This window comes from Canis aureus, chromosome 23, assembly GCF_053574225.1.
Source record: "Canis aureus isolate CA01 chromosome 23, VMU_Caureus_v.1.0, whole genome shotgun sequence".
NCBI lineage: Eukaryota > Metazoa > Chordata > Mammalia > Carnivora > Canidae > Canis > Canis aureus.
In genome coordinates, this window is record NC_135633.1 from 41762363 (window position 1) to 41774572 (window position 12210).

Genomic DNA, 12210 nt, shown 5'->3' on the forward strand with positions numbered 1-12210 from the left:
ATCCTAGAGGAGAACGCAGGCAGCTACCTTTTTAACCTTGGCCACAGCAACTTCTTATAAGACATATCTTCAGAGGCAATAGAAACAAAAGCAAAAATGAACCACTGGGACTTCATCAAGATAAAAAGCTTCTGCACAGTAAGGGAAACAATCAACAAAACTAAAAAGTAGTCTACAGAATGGGAGAAGATATATGCAAATATGAAGTATCTGATAAAGGGCTAGTATCCAAAATCTATAAAGAACTTATCAAACTCAACATGCAAAGAATAAACAACCCAATTAAAAAATGGACAGGGGACATCTGGGTGGCACAGCAGTTGAGTGTCTGCCTTTGGCTCAGGGAGTGATCCCAGAGGCATGGGATCGAGTCCCCATCGGGCTCCCCCCATGGAGCCTGCTTCTCCCTCTGCCTGTCTCTCTCTCTCTCTCTCTCTCTCTCTCTGTCTCTCAGGAATAAATAAATAAAATCTTAAAAAAAAAAAAAGAGAAATGGGCAGAAGACATGAACAAACATCTCTCTAAAGGAGACTTCCAGATGGCTAACAGACACATGAAGGATACTCAACATCATACATGATCAGGGAAGTACAAATCAAAGCCACAATGAGATACCACCTAACACGAGTCAGAATGGCTAAAATTAACAACACAAGAAACAGCAGATGTTGGCGAAGATATGGAGAAAGGGGAAACCTCATGCACTGTTGATGGGAATGCAAACTAGTGCAGCCACTTTGGAGATATGTAAAATTACATAAAATGCTCAGAGAAACAAACCTCTGTCAACAAATAGAAAACAGTTGCTAACATAGTTGATATTGAACCAATTATATCAATATCTATTTCAAAGTAAATGTGGTCTAAACACATCAATTAAATGACAGAAATTGTTAGATGGATCAAAGTACAAAACCCAACTATATGTAGTATACAAAAGTTCTTCTTTTAAAGTAAGACTATAAAAGTAAATTAAAAATAAAGATGGGACATGTGGGTGTCTCAGTCAGTTAGGTATCTGAATTCCACTCAGGTCATGGTCTCAGGGTACTGGGATTGAGCCCCATATTGAGCCCCAAGTCCAGCCCCGTTTCAGGCCCTGCAATCAGTGGGGAGTCTGCTTCCCTCTCTCCCACTGACCCTCTCCTGACTTGTGCACAAGCACATGCTCTCTCTCTCTCTCTTTATCTCTCTCAAACAATAAATTTTTTTCAAAAAATAAAGGAATGGGGAAAAGCCAACCATTAAGTTATACTGTTTTGATTTCGGAACAAAGAAATATATAAAATTATTAACTCCAGCTTGCTCATCTAAGAAACCAGAGTAAAATAAAAGAGCAATTTATATTTATAGAAGAAAGCAGTAGAAATAATTTAAAAAATGGAGTAGAAATTGATGAAATTGAAACCAGAAAAACAGAGAAAATAAAAACCAAAGCTGCTTCTTTAAAAAGGTCAATAAAACTGATAAATTTCTGGTTAGGTGAACCGAGAGAAGGATTGTGATGTTCTATTCAACATCACATTGAAAGTTCTAGCTAGTGCAATATAACAAGATAAGGAAATAGATGGTATACACATTAGAAAGAAATTACATGCAAAATTGTATTCATGGATGACTTGACTGTCTATGTAGACAATCTCAAAGAATCTACAGCAACGACAACAAAATCCTATATTAGGATAGTCACAGGAAACAGACATAATATATAAGCATCATGACTTCACTATATACCCAGAGTGAATAATTGGGATTTGAAATTTAAATATATATATTTAAATATACATGGTTTAGTATATACACATATATTTCTCTGTTCTGACAGCTGACAGAATCTAAAAGAAGAACATCCCAGTACCAGTGAGCATACCACTGCCCAGATCTTGGTTTATTATACCATTGTCAAATATAAGAGAACCCGGGCTGCAAACCTCCGGCTGATTGTAGGACTGGCAGAGGAAATTTACAAGATGTGCCTAGAGCATTTTCTAGTGCCAAAAATAAGAAAGTACTCATAAACAAACACCCCATAATAGGGATCTGTCCAAGAGACACAGGGGACAACTGAAAGAGTTCCCCATGGCTAAAAGCTGGAGCAACTTGAGCAACAATGTAAATGGTTTTGTACTGAATTATAATTCCATGTACAATACAAATACCAGTAAACCTATATTGAGGTAAACAAATGATTGAATAAAGAAGTAAGTAAAGAAATAAAGGGGAGGGGACTAATCTCTTGCAGAAGAATTCCAAGTAATTTGTGTAGATACTCTGATTTGAGGAGGTATAACAGTTAAGTGTGTGCTGTGCATAAAAACTTTCCAAAGATTACAGTATACAAAAGTGGAAAAAGAGGACCATTATAATGGAGAATCTTGCCAAACCCCACCTCAGTCATGTGATTAAGATTAACAACAGGGGTGCCTGGGTGGCTCAGTCAGTTAAGCATCTGACTCTTGGTTTCCACTCAGGTTATGATCTCAAGGTTGCGAGATGGAGCCCTGCGTTGGGCTCTATGCTCAGCATGGAGTGGGCTTGTCCCCTTCCTCTGCTCCTCCTCCTCACCCCCTGCTGTCTCTCATTAAAAAATAATAATAACATCAATAGTAATGGAATATTTTCTTGATATGATGTAATATGATTGGCACTTTACCTCTGTGGTCATTCAAAAAATGCATAACCCCAGTCTAATAATGGGAAAAGCATCAGAAAAGTCCCAATTGAGGGACAGTCTCCAAAATATCTGACCAGTATTCCTCAAATCTATAAGGTTATCAAAAACAAGGTTATTCTGAGATACTGAAACAGCCAAGGGTAGCCTAAAGAGATGTGATGTTTCTGGAACAGAAAAGTGACATTAGGTAAAAACCAAGTAAATCTGGATAAAGCACAGACTTTAGCTAATATATCAATATTTGTTCCTTAACTGGGAAAAATGTACTATACTATAGTGGATGTTAATAAAAGGGGAAACAAAGGAGAAGTATGAGAAACACTATCTTTTCAAGTTTTCTGAAAATTTAAAACTATTCTGAAATAAAAAAATTTAAAAAAGAAAATGATAGGAGAAATAAAAGAACTGACTTATTTTCCAAGAAATGTCAACCAAGGTATTATTGAGCCAACTACAAACCTTTAGTACCCAGGAACCTCAATGTCTGGGGAAGAGCAGATGCCTCAATGGTAAGTAGATCTTTGCAAGACAATTGGAGGATACTATACATTTTTTTAAAGCACAGTTCCTGTTATTACATACTCTCTGTAATTTATCTCTTCATTCTAGAATAGTTCTAGGAACATACAAACATTTTCTAGTATGTCTCATATTAAACAATGTATTTCATTTCCTTCTGAAAGTCCTGATTTTTTTTTCTGTAATTCTACAGCAAATTCTCGCACATACTCTACTCAGATTATACTAAAAATACTATTGTCAATGTTACTATTGACTTCTAAACATCTGATTCAAAGAATTCTTACCTGTTCTCCTCCTAGCCAAATTGTCAACAGCATTTGGGACAAACAGACTCCTACATTCTTTTTTTAAATATATTTTTTATTGGAGTTCAACTCCAACTTCACTAACATATAGCGTATCACCCTGTGCTCATCCCGTCCAGTGACCCCTCAGTGCCTGTCACCCAGTCCCCCCCCACGTCCCTTTCCATGACCCTTTGTTCGTTTCCCAGAGTTAGGTGTGTCTCATGTTTTGTCACCTCCACTGATATTTTCACTCATTTTCTCTCCTTTCCCTTTTATCCCCTTTCACTATTTTTTATATTCCCCAAATAAATGAGACCATATAATGTTTGTCCTTTTCAGATTGACTTATTTCACTCAGCATAATACCCTCCAGTTCCATCCACCTCGAAGCAAATGGTGGGTATTTGTAGTTTCTAATGGCTGAGGAATATTCCATTGTATACGTAGACCACATCTTCTTTATCCATTCATCTGTCAATGGGCACCGAGGCTCCTTCCACGGTTTGGCTACTGTGGCCATTGCTGCTAGAAACATCGGGGTGCAGGTGTTCTGGCGTTTCAGTGCATCTGTATATTTGCAGACTCCTACATTCTTGAAATACTCTTGTTTTGTTTTCATCACATCCTGGTTAACTTAGTCTTCTCACTGGCTATTCCATTTTAGTCTCTTGTCCTTGCTTCTCCTTTTCTGTTAGGCCTCTGAATGTTGCAGTACATGAGGGCTCCATTCAATGTTCACTAACGCTCTTCGTATATACTATATTCTCCCTGCCTCTGCCTTAGGATTTAATCATTTATTTGAGAGAGAGAGAGGGAGGGAAAAGGGGGAAAAACAGGGGGAGGGGACAACCAGACTTCACTGAACACAGAGCCCGATGTGAGGCTTGATCTAACAACCCTGAGATCATAATCTGAGCTGAAATCAAGAGTCAGACGCTTAACCGACTAAGCCACCCAAGTGCCTCAGATATACTATTTTCTTAGGTGATTATCAACAGAGAGGTAGCAATAACTCCATTAAGTTATCTAAAATGCATTTCAAGTCCAACGCAGCAAAACGGATCTCTTGTTTTAATCCTACTTATTTCCCTCTACCCTTCTCTGGTCTCAGTAAATGGCATTAGTGTCTATCCCACTGTTTGGGGGAAGGGAGGAAATACCTTAAAAATTTTCGAAATAATTGCCACATACTTCTGATTTTACTTTCAAGAGTGAAACCCTGTTCCCATCTAATATTCTCCATTTCTACCACAAACACTTTAATTCAAATCACTGTCATCACTTACACATCACTTACACAGGATACTGCAGGAATCACTTAATTGTCATATTTATTTCTTATTTATCAATGTCCTATGGTATTTAAATGAAATTTTCTTAAAAACCCCTACCTTGGGTGATTGGGAAGTCAATATATTTTCTCATGGTATCTGCAAATCTGTGTGGAAATTTATTCTCACAGTTTCTTCTGTCCTTTACCTTATATGCCTAATGGACTCTAAAATCCATTTAGAAATCAAATTTTTTTCCTCTCAGCTGCTTTCTTCTTTGACATGTGCCACTGTGATGTGGGATATAGTCCCTTTTCAATACTTTTTCTCGAGTACATCTGCACAAAGCTTATATATAAATTTTTACCAAAGTCTGAGGTAAAAATTACAATGGAGACCCATAAGACTGAATGTTAGATTCTGCTGTTACTAGGAATATTTCGGGGGGCACCTGGGTGGCTCAGTGGTTGAGTGTCTGCCTTTGACTCAGGGTGTGATCCCAGGGTTCTGGGCCTCAGTCCCATATAGGGTGTCCCTGCAGGGAGCCTGCTTCTCCCTCTGCCTGGGTCTCTGCCTCTCTCTTTGTCTCTCATGAATAAATAAATACAATCTTAAAAAAAAGAGGAATAGGGATCCCTGGGTGGCGCAGCAGTTTGGCACCTGCCTTTGACCCAGGGCGCGATCCTGGAGACCCGGGATCGAATCCCACGTCGGGCTCCCAGTGCATGGAGCCTGCTTCTCCCTCTGCCTGTGTCTCTGCCTCTCTCTCTCTTTCCCTCTCTCTCTCTCTCTGTGACTATCATAAATAAATAAAAATTAAAAAAAAGAGGAATATTTCAGGCATTCTCAATGCTCAAAATCATAACAGTGGTTTCTTTCTCTCTGCCCACTTGTGATGCAGCTCAGCTTTTTCTCTTCTCTCACTTCTTTTTCTATACTATAAATTATTATGCAGTCCAGCTTACATATCATTTTGTCTTACTGTCTCTTTTCAAACTATGTCCCAGTGAAGGAAGGCAGGAGAAAAAGAGAACATGTTATATCTTTCACATTCAAAGTAACTCATCAAGATATTTTTTCTAAATAAAAGCCATCTAACTCCAGGGAGAAACTGTTCCAATCCTTAAGGCATAAAAAAGCAAGCATTTAAAAAACTCCAATACACAGATATCTATTCATACATTCCCCTCTCAATGATTATTCTTTGACTATGCAATAGACTCCAGATTTCCTAAAATAGGTAATCTGATCCTAAACTGTTCTCAGTCTTATCGCCTCTTAAATCCCTTCGAACATGGCATGCTATGGTCAAATCATTAAATTCCTCCTTCATTAACCAGTCTGCAATCTTTCATGCTTCTGTGCCTTTCTTTATACTTTATACATTTTCACCTGGAATTTCCTTCCACAGTTCACCTCCTTGAAGAATTCATGCTTTGAGTACAACTCTCATATGATCCTTGTTAAACTCGGAATAGAACAGAGTACTCGCTCCTATGTCCCACAACCCACTCGTTTACACCACCAATCAAAGTGGACTATAATTATGGATTGGAGAATCTTTTCTTCCTGACTAGACTGTGTGTCCTTTGAGGTTTATTTTCTTTTCTGTAGGCCAGCACCGCCGAGGAGTTCTAATGCTCAATAAGCATTTCTTTTCTGGCTCCATTATTTTTTAATGAAAAATTACCTTAAGTGTTTATTCTGCAGACTCATTCATGACCAATGACCTTCATGAATCTGATCCTTTGGATCTCTATAAAACACCTCCACAGTTTCAAATTCAGGGATAGAACGAGGTTCAGGTTTCACTCCTGCTCCTTACTAGCCTTCTATCTTTAGGCAAGTTATCCAGTGTCTCCAGTCCTCATTTTTTTTCTCTATAAAATGGGCATAATAACATCATCATTATAGGATTAAAAAAAACAATTAGATAATACTAAAATATGTAGTTAGGATAGGATTACTTAAAAGATGGTAAACGATAAACTAATGCTTATCCTTCTTTTAGTGATCTAGAGATGTGATGAAGGATAGCCCTTAGAAATCAAGCATGAGCTGCTCTGAAGGAGAACCCTTGAAAATATACAGCAGGGGATCCCTGGGTGGCTCAGCAGTTTAGCACCTGCCTTTGGCCCAGGGCGCGATCCTGGAGTCCCGGGATCGAGTCCCGCATTGGGTTCCTGGCATGGAGCCTGCTTCTCCCTCCTCCTGTGTCTCTGCCTCTCTCTCTCTCTCTCTCTCTCTCCTCTCTCTATGTCTATCACAATTAAATAAATAAATAAATCTTTAAAAAAGAAGAAAATATAGAGCAGTTGCAAGTACCACATCAAGCACCTCAAACTCAATCTCTGTCCTCCAATTCCTTTCTTCTCCCAAACTGATAGAGACTTCAAAACTGATAAAACTAATAAACTAATATTTCCTCTTTGAACACAAAGTTTTTTTCAGAGTAAATAATCAGTTATTATTCTTTCCTTCTCCCCTTTGATTTCTGAGCATGTGCTTGCAAGCTGTTCTGTGTCAGAGAAACTACCACATTTTGTTTCTTGGTTATTGATGATAGTAATATGGCAAATTCAAAAACTTCAGAATATATGCAGGAGGGGATATGTGGATTGCTGTGATAAGGTATTTAGGGGTTCTCTAAAACACTGTGACAATAGTTATAGTTTATATCTTGAAGGTTATTTACTTTGTGCATTTTAGTTATCTCTTTTTGGACTGTAAGTAGATGTCTATTTTTTTAATCTTTTATTTTTTACAACTTGAAATATTTATTTCTGTCATGAGAAACAATGGGTTTGAAATTCTATATTCCCAGGTCTGTTAAAGATTATTTTTGTTCTCAGATTGTCTAATATGATACTAGTTTTCAGCTGTCACAAAATGTATTCCATCTTTTTCATCTTCTGAATGAAAATGGTTAAATTATTTCAAGCTGCTCAGTAATTAAAAATAATTTGTTTACCAACTTGGACACAGTTGATTCAGCCCAGAGCTTTCTTGAAATCAAATAAATTTCAAACTACCAAACAGTTTTTAGCCAAAAGAATAGAAGGAAAAATCAGATTAAACTGCTAAAATATTCAGAAATTCTAGCTGAGCTTCTGGAAGCTGAGAGTTGTTTAAGTAAGACAATACCAGAACCTTTTAAAGATTATTTAAAGATATGGATAGTTACATGAAAACATTAAAATTCTACACTACAGTATGAGAGAACACCTTCCAAGGAAAATTTTGGCCCTTGGACTGTTCCTGCAAAGCAACCTCTAACGTCTTGGAATGTTCTGGCTTGTAAGAGTTCCTTTTCCTGGATTCTTGGGCCACAACAAACAGTTTATTTTAACAACATTAGTTTTGATGGGGCCTTAGGCCACTGCTCTCAGCTTGCCCACTGAAGGGGCCAGAGACTGAGTTAAGTAGGGTCACAATTTAGTAAGGCTGAGTACCATGAGTAGTCATGCTTCTGTGACTGACTTGCAATAAAATGCTGGGCACCAAGGTTTCAGTGATCTTCTCTAATTGGGAATATTCCATAAATATTGCTACACATTGTTGCTGGTAGATGTAACTGCTGTCTGCATGACTCCACTGAGAGGGACAATGACGTAGGTTTAACATCTCTTATCTCCTGACTCTGCCCTATGTGAATCATTCCTTGGCTGATTTTAGCTCACATCCTTTTACTTTAATGAACTGCAGCCCCACGTATCAGGGCTTTTCTGAATTTGGTGGGTCCTTCTAGAGAATTATTTAACTTAAAGGCAGTCTTGGAGATCTCTTGAACTGCATTTTTGAACATGCAATCTCTAATAGCCATTGGTCACTCTTCCTTTTATGCAAACTCTGTTTCAATTCTCTGCACAGAACTTTTTCCTTTGTAAACAGACTTCTCTGCAGGTTCACTGCTGTGTATCCAGTGCCTTAGAGAAGCACCTGACACAGAGAAGGCATTCGGTAAGTATTTACTGATCGTCTGAATTGTAATGCTTATCAACCTTGATCCTGTTGTTTCTTTGCTATATTAAAAAAGTAAAGAATTTTCAGATGCTGTCTGTTAGCAACCATCTTTATTATCCTTATAATGGCTTCATGTCAATTACTACCACATTTTTCTCCCTTTAGAGCAAAATTCCTAAGAATTCTAAGAGTTGTCTTGTCTTACAGCCTCAATTTCTTTCCTTGCATATTCTCTTAAATGCAATTCAGTCAATTTTGGGTTGAGGGGATGGGGGAGTTGGTCTCTACCAAGATCTTCGTTACCAAGATTTTTACTTTGCTATATCAATCAGTAAATTTCCAGATGGCATATTATTGTACCTATCACTGATGTGTGGCAGAATCATTTCCTCATCCTTGAAAGGTTTTCTTCCCTGCTTGGCTTCTAGGAAACTACAGATCCTGGTTTTCTACCTACCTTTTCGCTGATACTTTTCATAATCTTTTGATGGTTTTTCCTTAGTCCTCATTCCATAAATACTGGAATACATCAGGGTTAGTTCTTGGAATTCTTGGGTTTGTTTGTTTGTATTTACTCTGATTCCATAGAAAGATCATACATTCTCAAAGGACTGAAGTACCATATATAGGCTGATTATTTAAAATTTTGTATCTCTACTTCAGACCTCTGAACTCTGATCTCATATAATGAACTCCCTAATGTCTCCATGGGTATTTAATACATAAGCCAATCTTAAAATCTAATTTTAAACATCCAAATATTCAGCATCCAAAACTCCTAATGTACCCCCCCACATTTGCTTCTCCATAAGTCTTCTGTATCTCACGTGATAACTACAAACTTACAGTTCCTGAGATCAAAAACTATAGGCCCCTTCTTAGTTCTCCTCTTTATTCTTACCTCTCATTCAATTCAGGAAGTTCTGTGGGTTCTATCTTCAAATACCCAGACTCTTACCACTTCTAACTATTTCTATGCCACCACTGTAGGCCTAGTCTAAGCCAATATCATATCTCATCTAGATCATCATGACCAATAGACCCTAACTGTTCTCTCCACTTCCTCCATTATTCCTATATATTCTATTTACCTAGCAACCAGAAATATCTTTCACAATGTAAGTTAAATAGGTTATTCCTCCCCTCAGAAGCCTCCAATGGCTTATGCCTCACTTGAAATTAAGGGCAAAGAATTTCTAATGGCCTGTAAGACCTTGTAGAGTCCATTTCCTACCATCACCCATGACCTCATTATCTCTCTGATGTGTCTTTCCCACCTTCCATTCACTGGGTCCTCACTGATTGCTCCTTGTACATTACAGGACACTAATTCTTCAGGAGCTTTATATTTACTGTTCCCTCTGCTTGTACCTTAGATCTTCAAGTTATCTGCATGGCTTATTCCCTCACCTCTGTGGGTCCTTTCCTCAGATATCACCTCCATAATGAAAATTTTTATTCTACCCCATTCAAATAGGCACACTATCCTCACCTTCATTAACACTTCAATAACCTCAATCCCTTTGCCAGCATTTATTCTTCTGTTCGTTTTTTATCACTGTCTAGTAATGCATGATAGCCAGATATTTACCCATTATTTTTATTGTATATTATCTTTCCTCCCCACTAGAACATAAGTTCTGTGATGGCAGGATGTATATTCTCAGTATTTAGAAAATAGCCTGGCACATTCTATAAATTATTCTATAAATTATTGACAAATAATCTTTAAAAAAATAGAAGACTTTTTATCAGTGAATAATGTAAATAGATATATAGTAGAAGGCACCATAAAAATGTGCAATAAACATAGCTTTACAATCCTCAAACTGCTATTTGCAAGCAAAGTAATTCCTCAAGCTTTTTAATCTATCAAGTTATTGGTTTCTTTACTTGAAAAAATTTATATAATGATATAAATTCTAAAACTTGGGGATCCCTGGGTGGCTCAGCAGTTTACCTTCTGCCTTCTGCCCAGGATGTGATCCTGAAATCCTGGGATCAAGTCCCACATCGGGCTCTCTGCATGGAGCCTGCTTCTCCCTCTGCCTGTGTCTCTACCTCTCTCTCTCTCTCTGTTTCTCTCATGGATAAATAAATAAAATCTTTAAAAAAAAATTCTAAAACTTGCATGAGGATTGAAATAAAAAATAATAGTGCTTGACGTTTTTGCAGATTTTCAATAGCATTGATTCTCATTGTCCTTAAATAGACTGTGTCTGTATGGGGGGAGGATAGTTTACAATATGATGCCAGCTAATGTGGTGATAGTTTGCATCTCAAGCTATCGTTAGCTTGAAGCAAATTAAAAAGTCTGTAAAGATTAAAGATATTTGACATTGAGAAAACCTTAAAACCATCTAACCTAAAGAGCTCATTTTAGAAATAGAGAAAATGAAATCCAGAGAAGGTAAATAATTTGTGATGGAGTTGGAAGTACAACCCAAGTCTCCTGATTTCAGGTGTACTGTGGTTTACAATCACAATAAAAAAGCAAGGATAGAGACTCCCATTTTGTCACAAATGTCCACATGAAAGGCTGAACCCTGTCTCACAGGTCTTTTAGGTGTGGGGTTAAATCATTCAAGATACCAAGGCTACCTAGGGGAAGACCTTTCCAAAACCTGAGAAGAGGAAATAGTCTAAGTCACAGACATTTCTTTTTTTTTCTTCTTTCATTTGGTCAGACTGATGTGGCAGTGGAGAAGAAATCCACCCAGCATCCAGTCTGGGTACCCCAGAGAAGAAATCTTCATTGAGCCTTAACGAAAGAGCAGCATCCTCCAAGGTTTGCAGCTGTGAGATAATCATTAGCCTGGGAACATCCTGAGCCAGGAAGCTGACAGTAGAGTGTTTCCAATTCCCGAGAACTGCATTTGTCTTATAATGACTGCAGTTGTCAAAGTGTCATTTCGCTTAGAAGATGGTACCTTTGCTGAATACAGGTTGGGGGAGGCAGAGCCAGCCCCAAAGACATGTGATCCTCATTGCCCTGCAGTTGTGTAGGCAGGTTAACTGGTCAGGCTGTTCCTTTGGTTTTGGCTATTTTAAAAATGAAAAAAAAAAAAAAAAGATAACTACAGCCCTATTGCCAATTGCCTTGGAAAAGATACAGTCAATTTTCTCTTTTGTACTTAGCAGAAACAGTATTGGTGTCACCTCAGGGGTGGGGAAGCCTTATTGTCTAGGTGTAATCTATGGGACCTGAGGGCTTCTTGAAATGCACATTCTTAAGATAATGGAAGTATTCCAAAAAGTTCAACTTCTCTCCTTTAAGTGAAAAAATTATTCATTTTCTGTGCCAGTAACATCTACAGATTACTTATATATTCATAATGAGGTTACCAAGTTCTTAAACTCATTTAACATGAAATTTAGAACCATGGAAAAATATTCTCATCCACACATACATTCTGAATCCCTCTCCAATACTTCCCCTCACTGTCAAACAAAAAATAATACAATGAGAGAAAAATTATGTAACACTGGTACA

General features: G+C 37.7%; 1 long non-coding RNA gene across 1 annotated transcript in view; it reads right to left on the minus strand.

The window, feature by feature from the left end:
* The window catches only part of LOC144295049 (uncharacterized), an 80134-nt gene extending 70359 nt beyond the window's left edge, over positions 1 to 9775 (minus strand). Inside the window, exon 1 of the long non-coding RNA XR_013362405.1 lies at positions 9619 to 9775. This is a non-coding gene — a long non-coding RNA (uncharacterized LOC144295049). The remainder of the gene's footprint in view (positions 1 to 9618) is intronic.
* Between the last annotated feature and the right edge of the window lie 2435 nt (positions 9776 to 12210).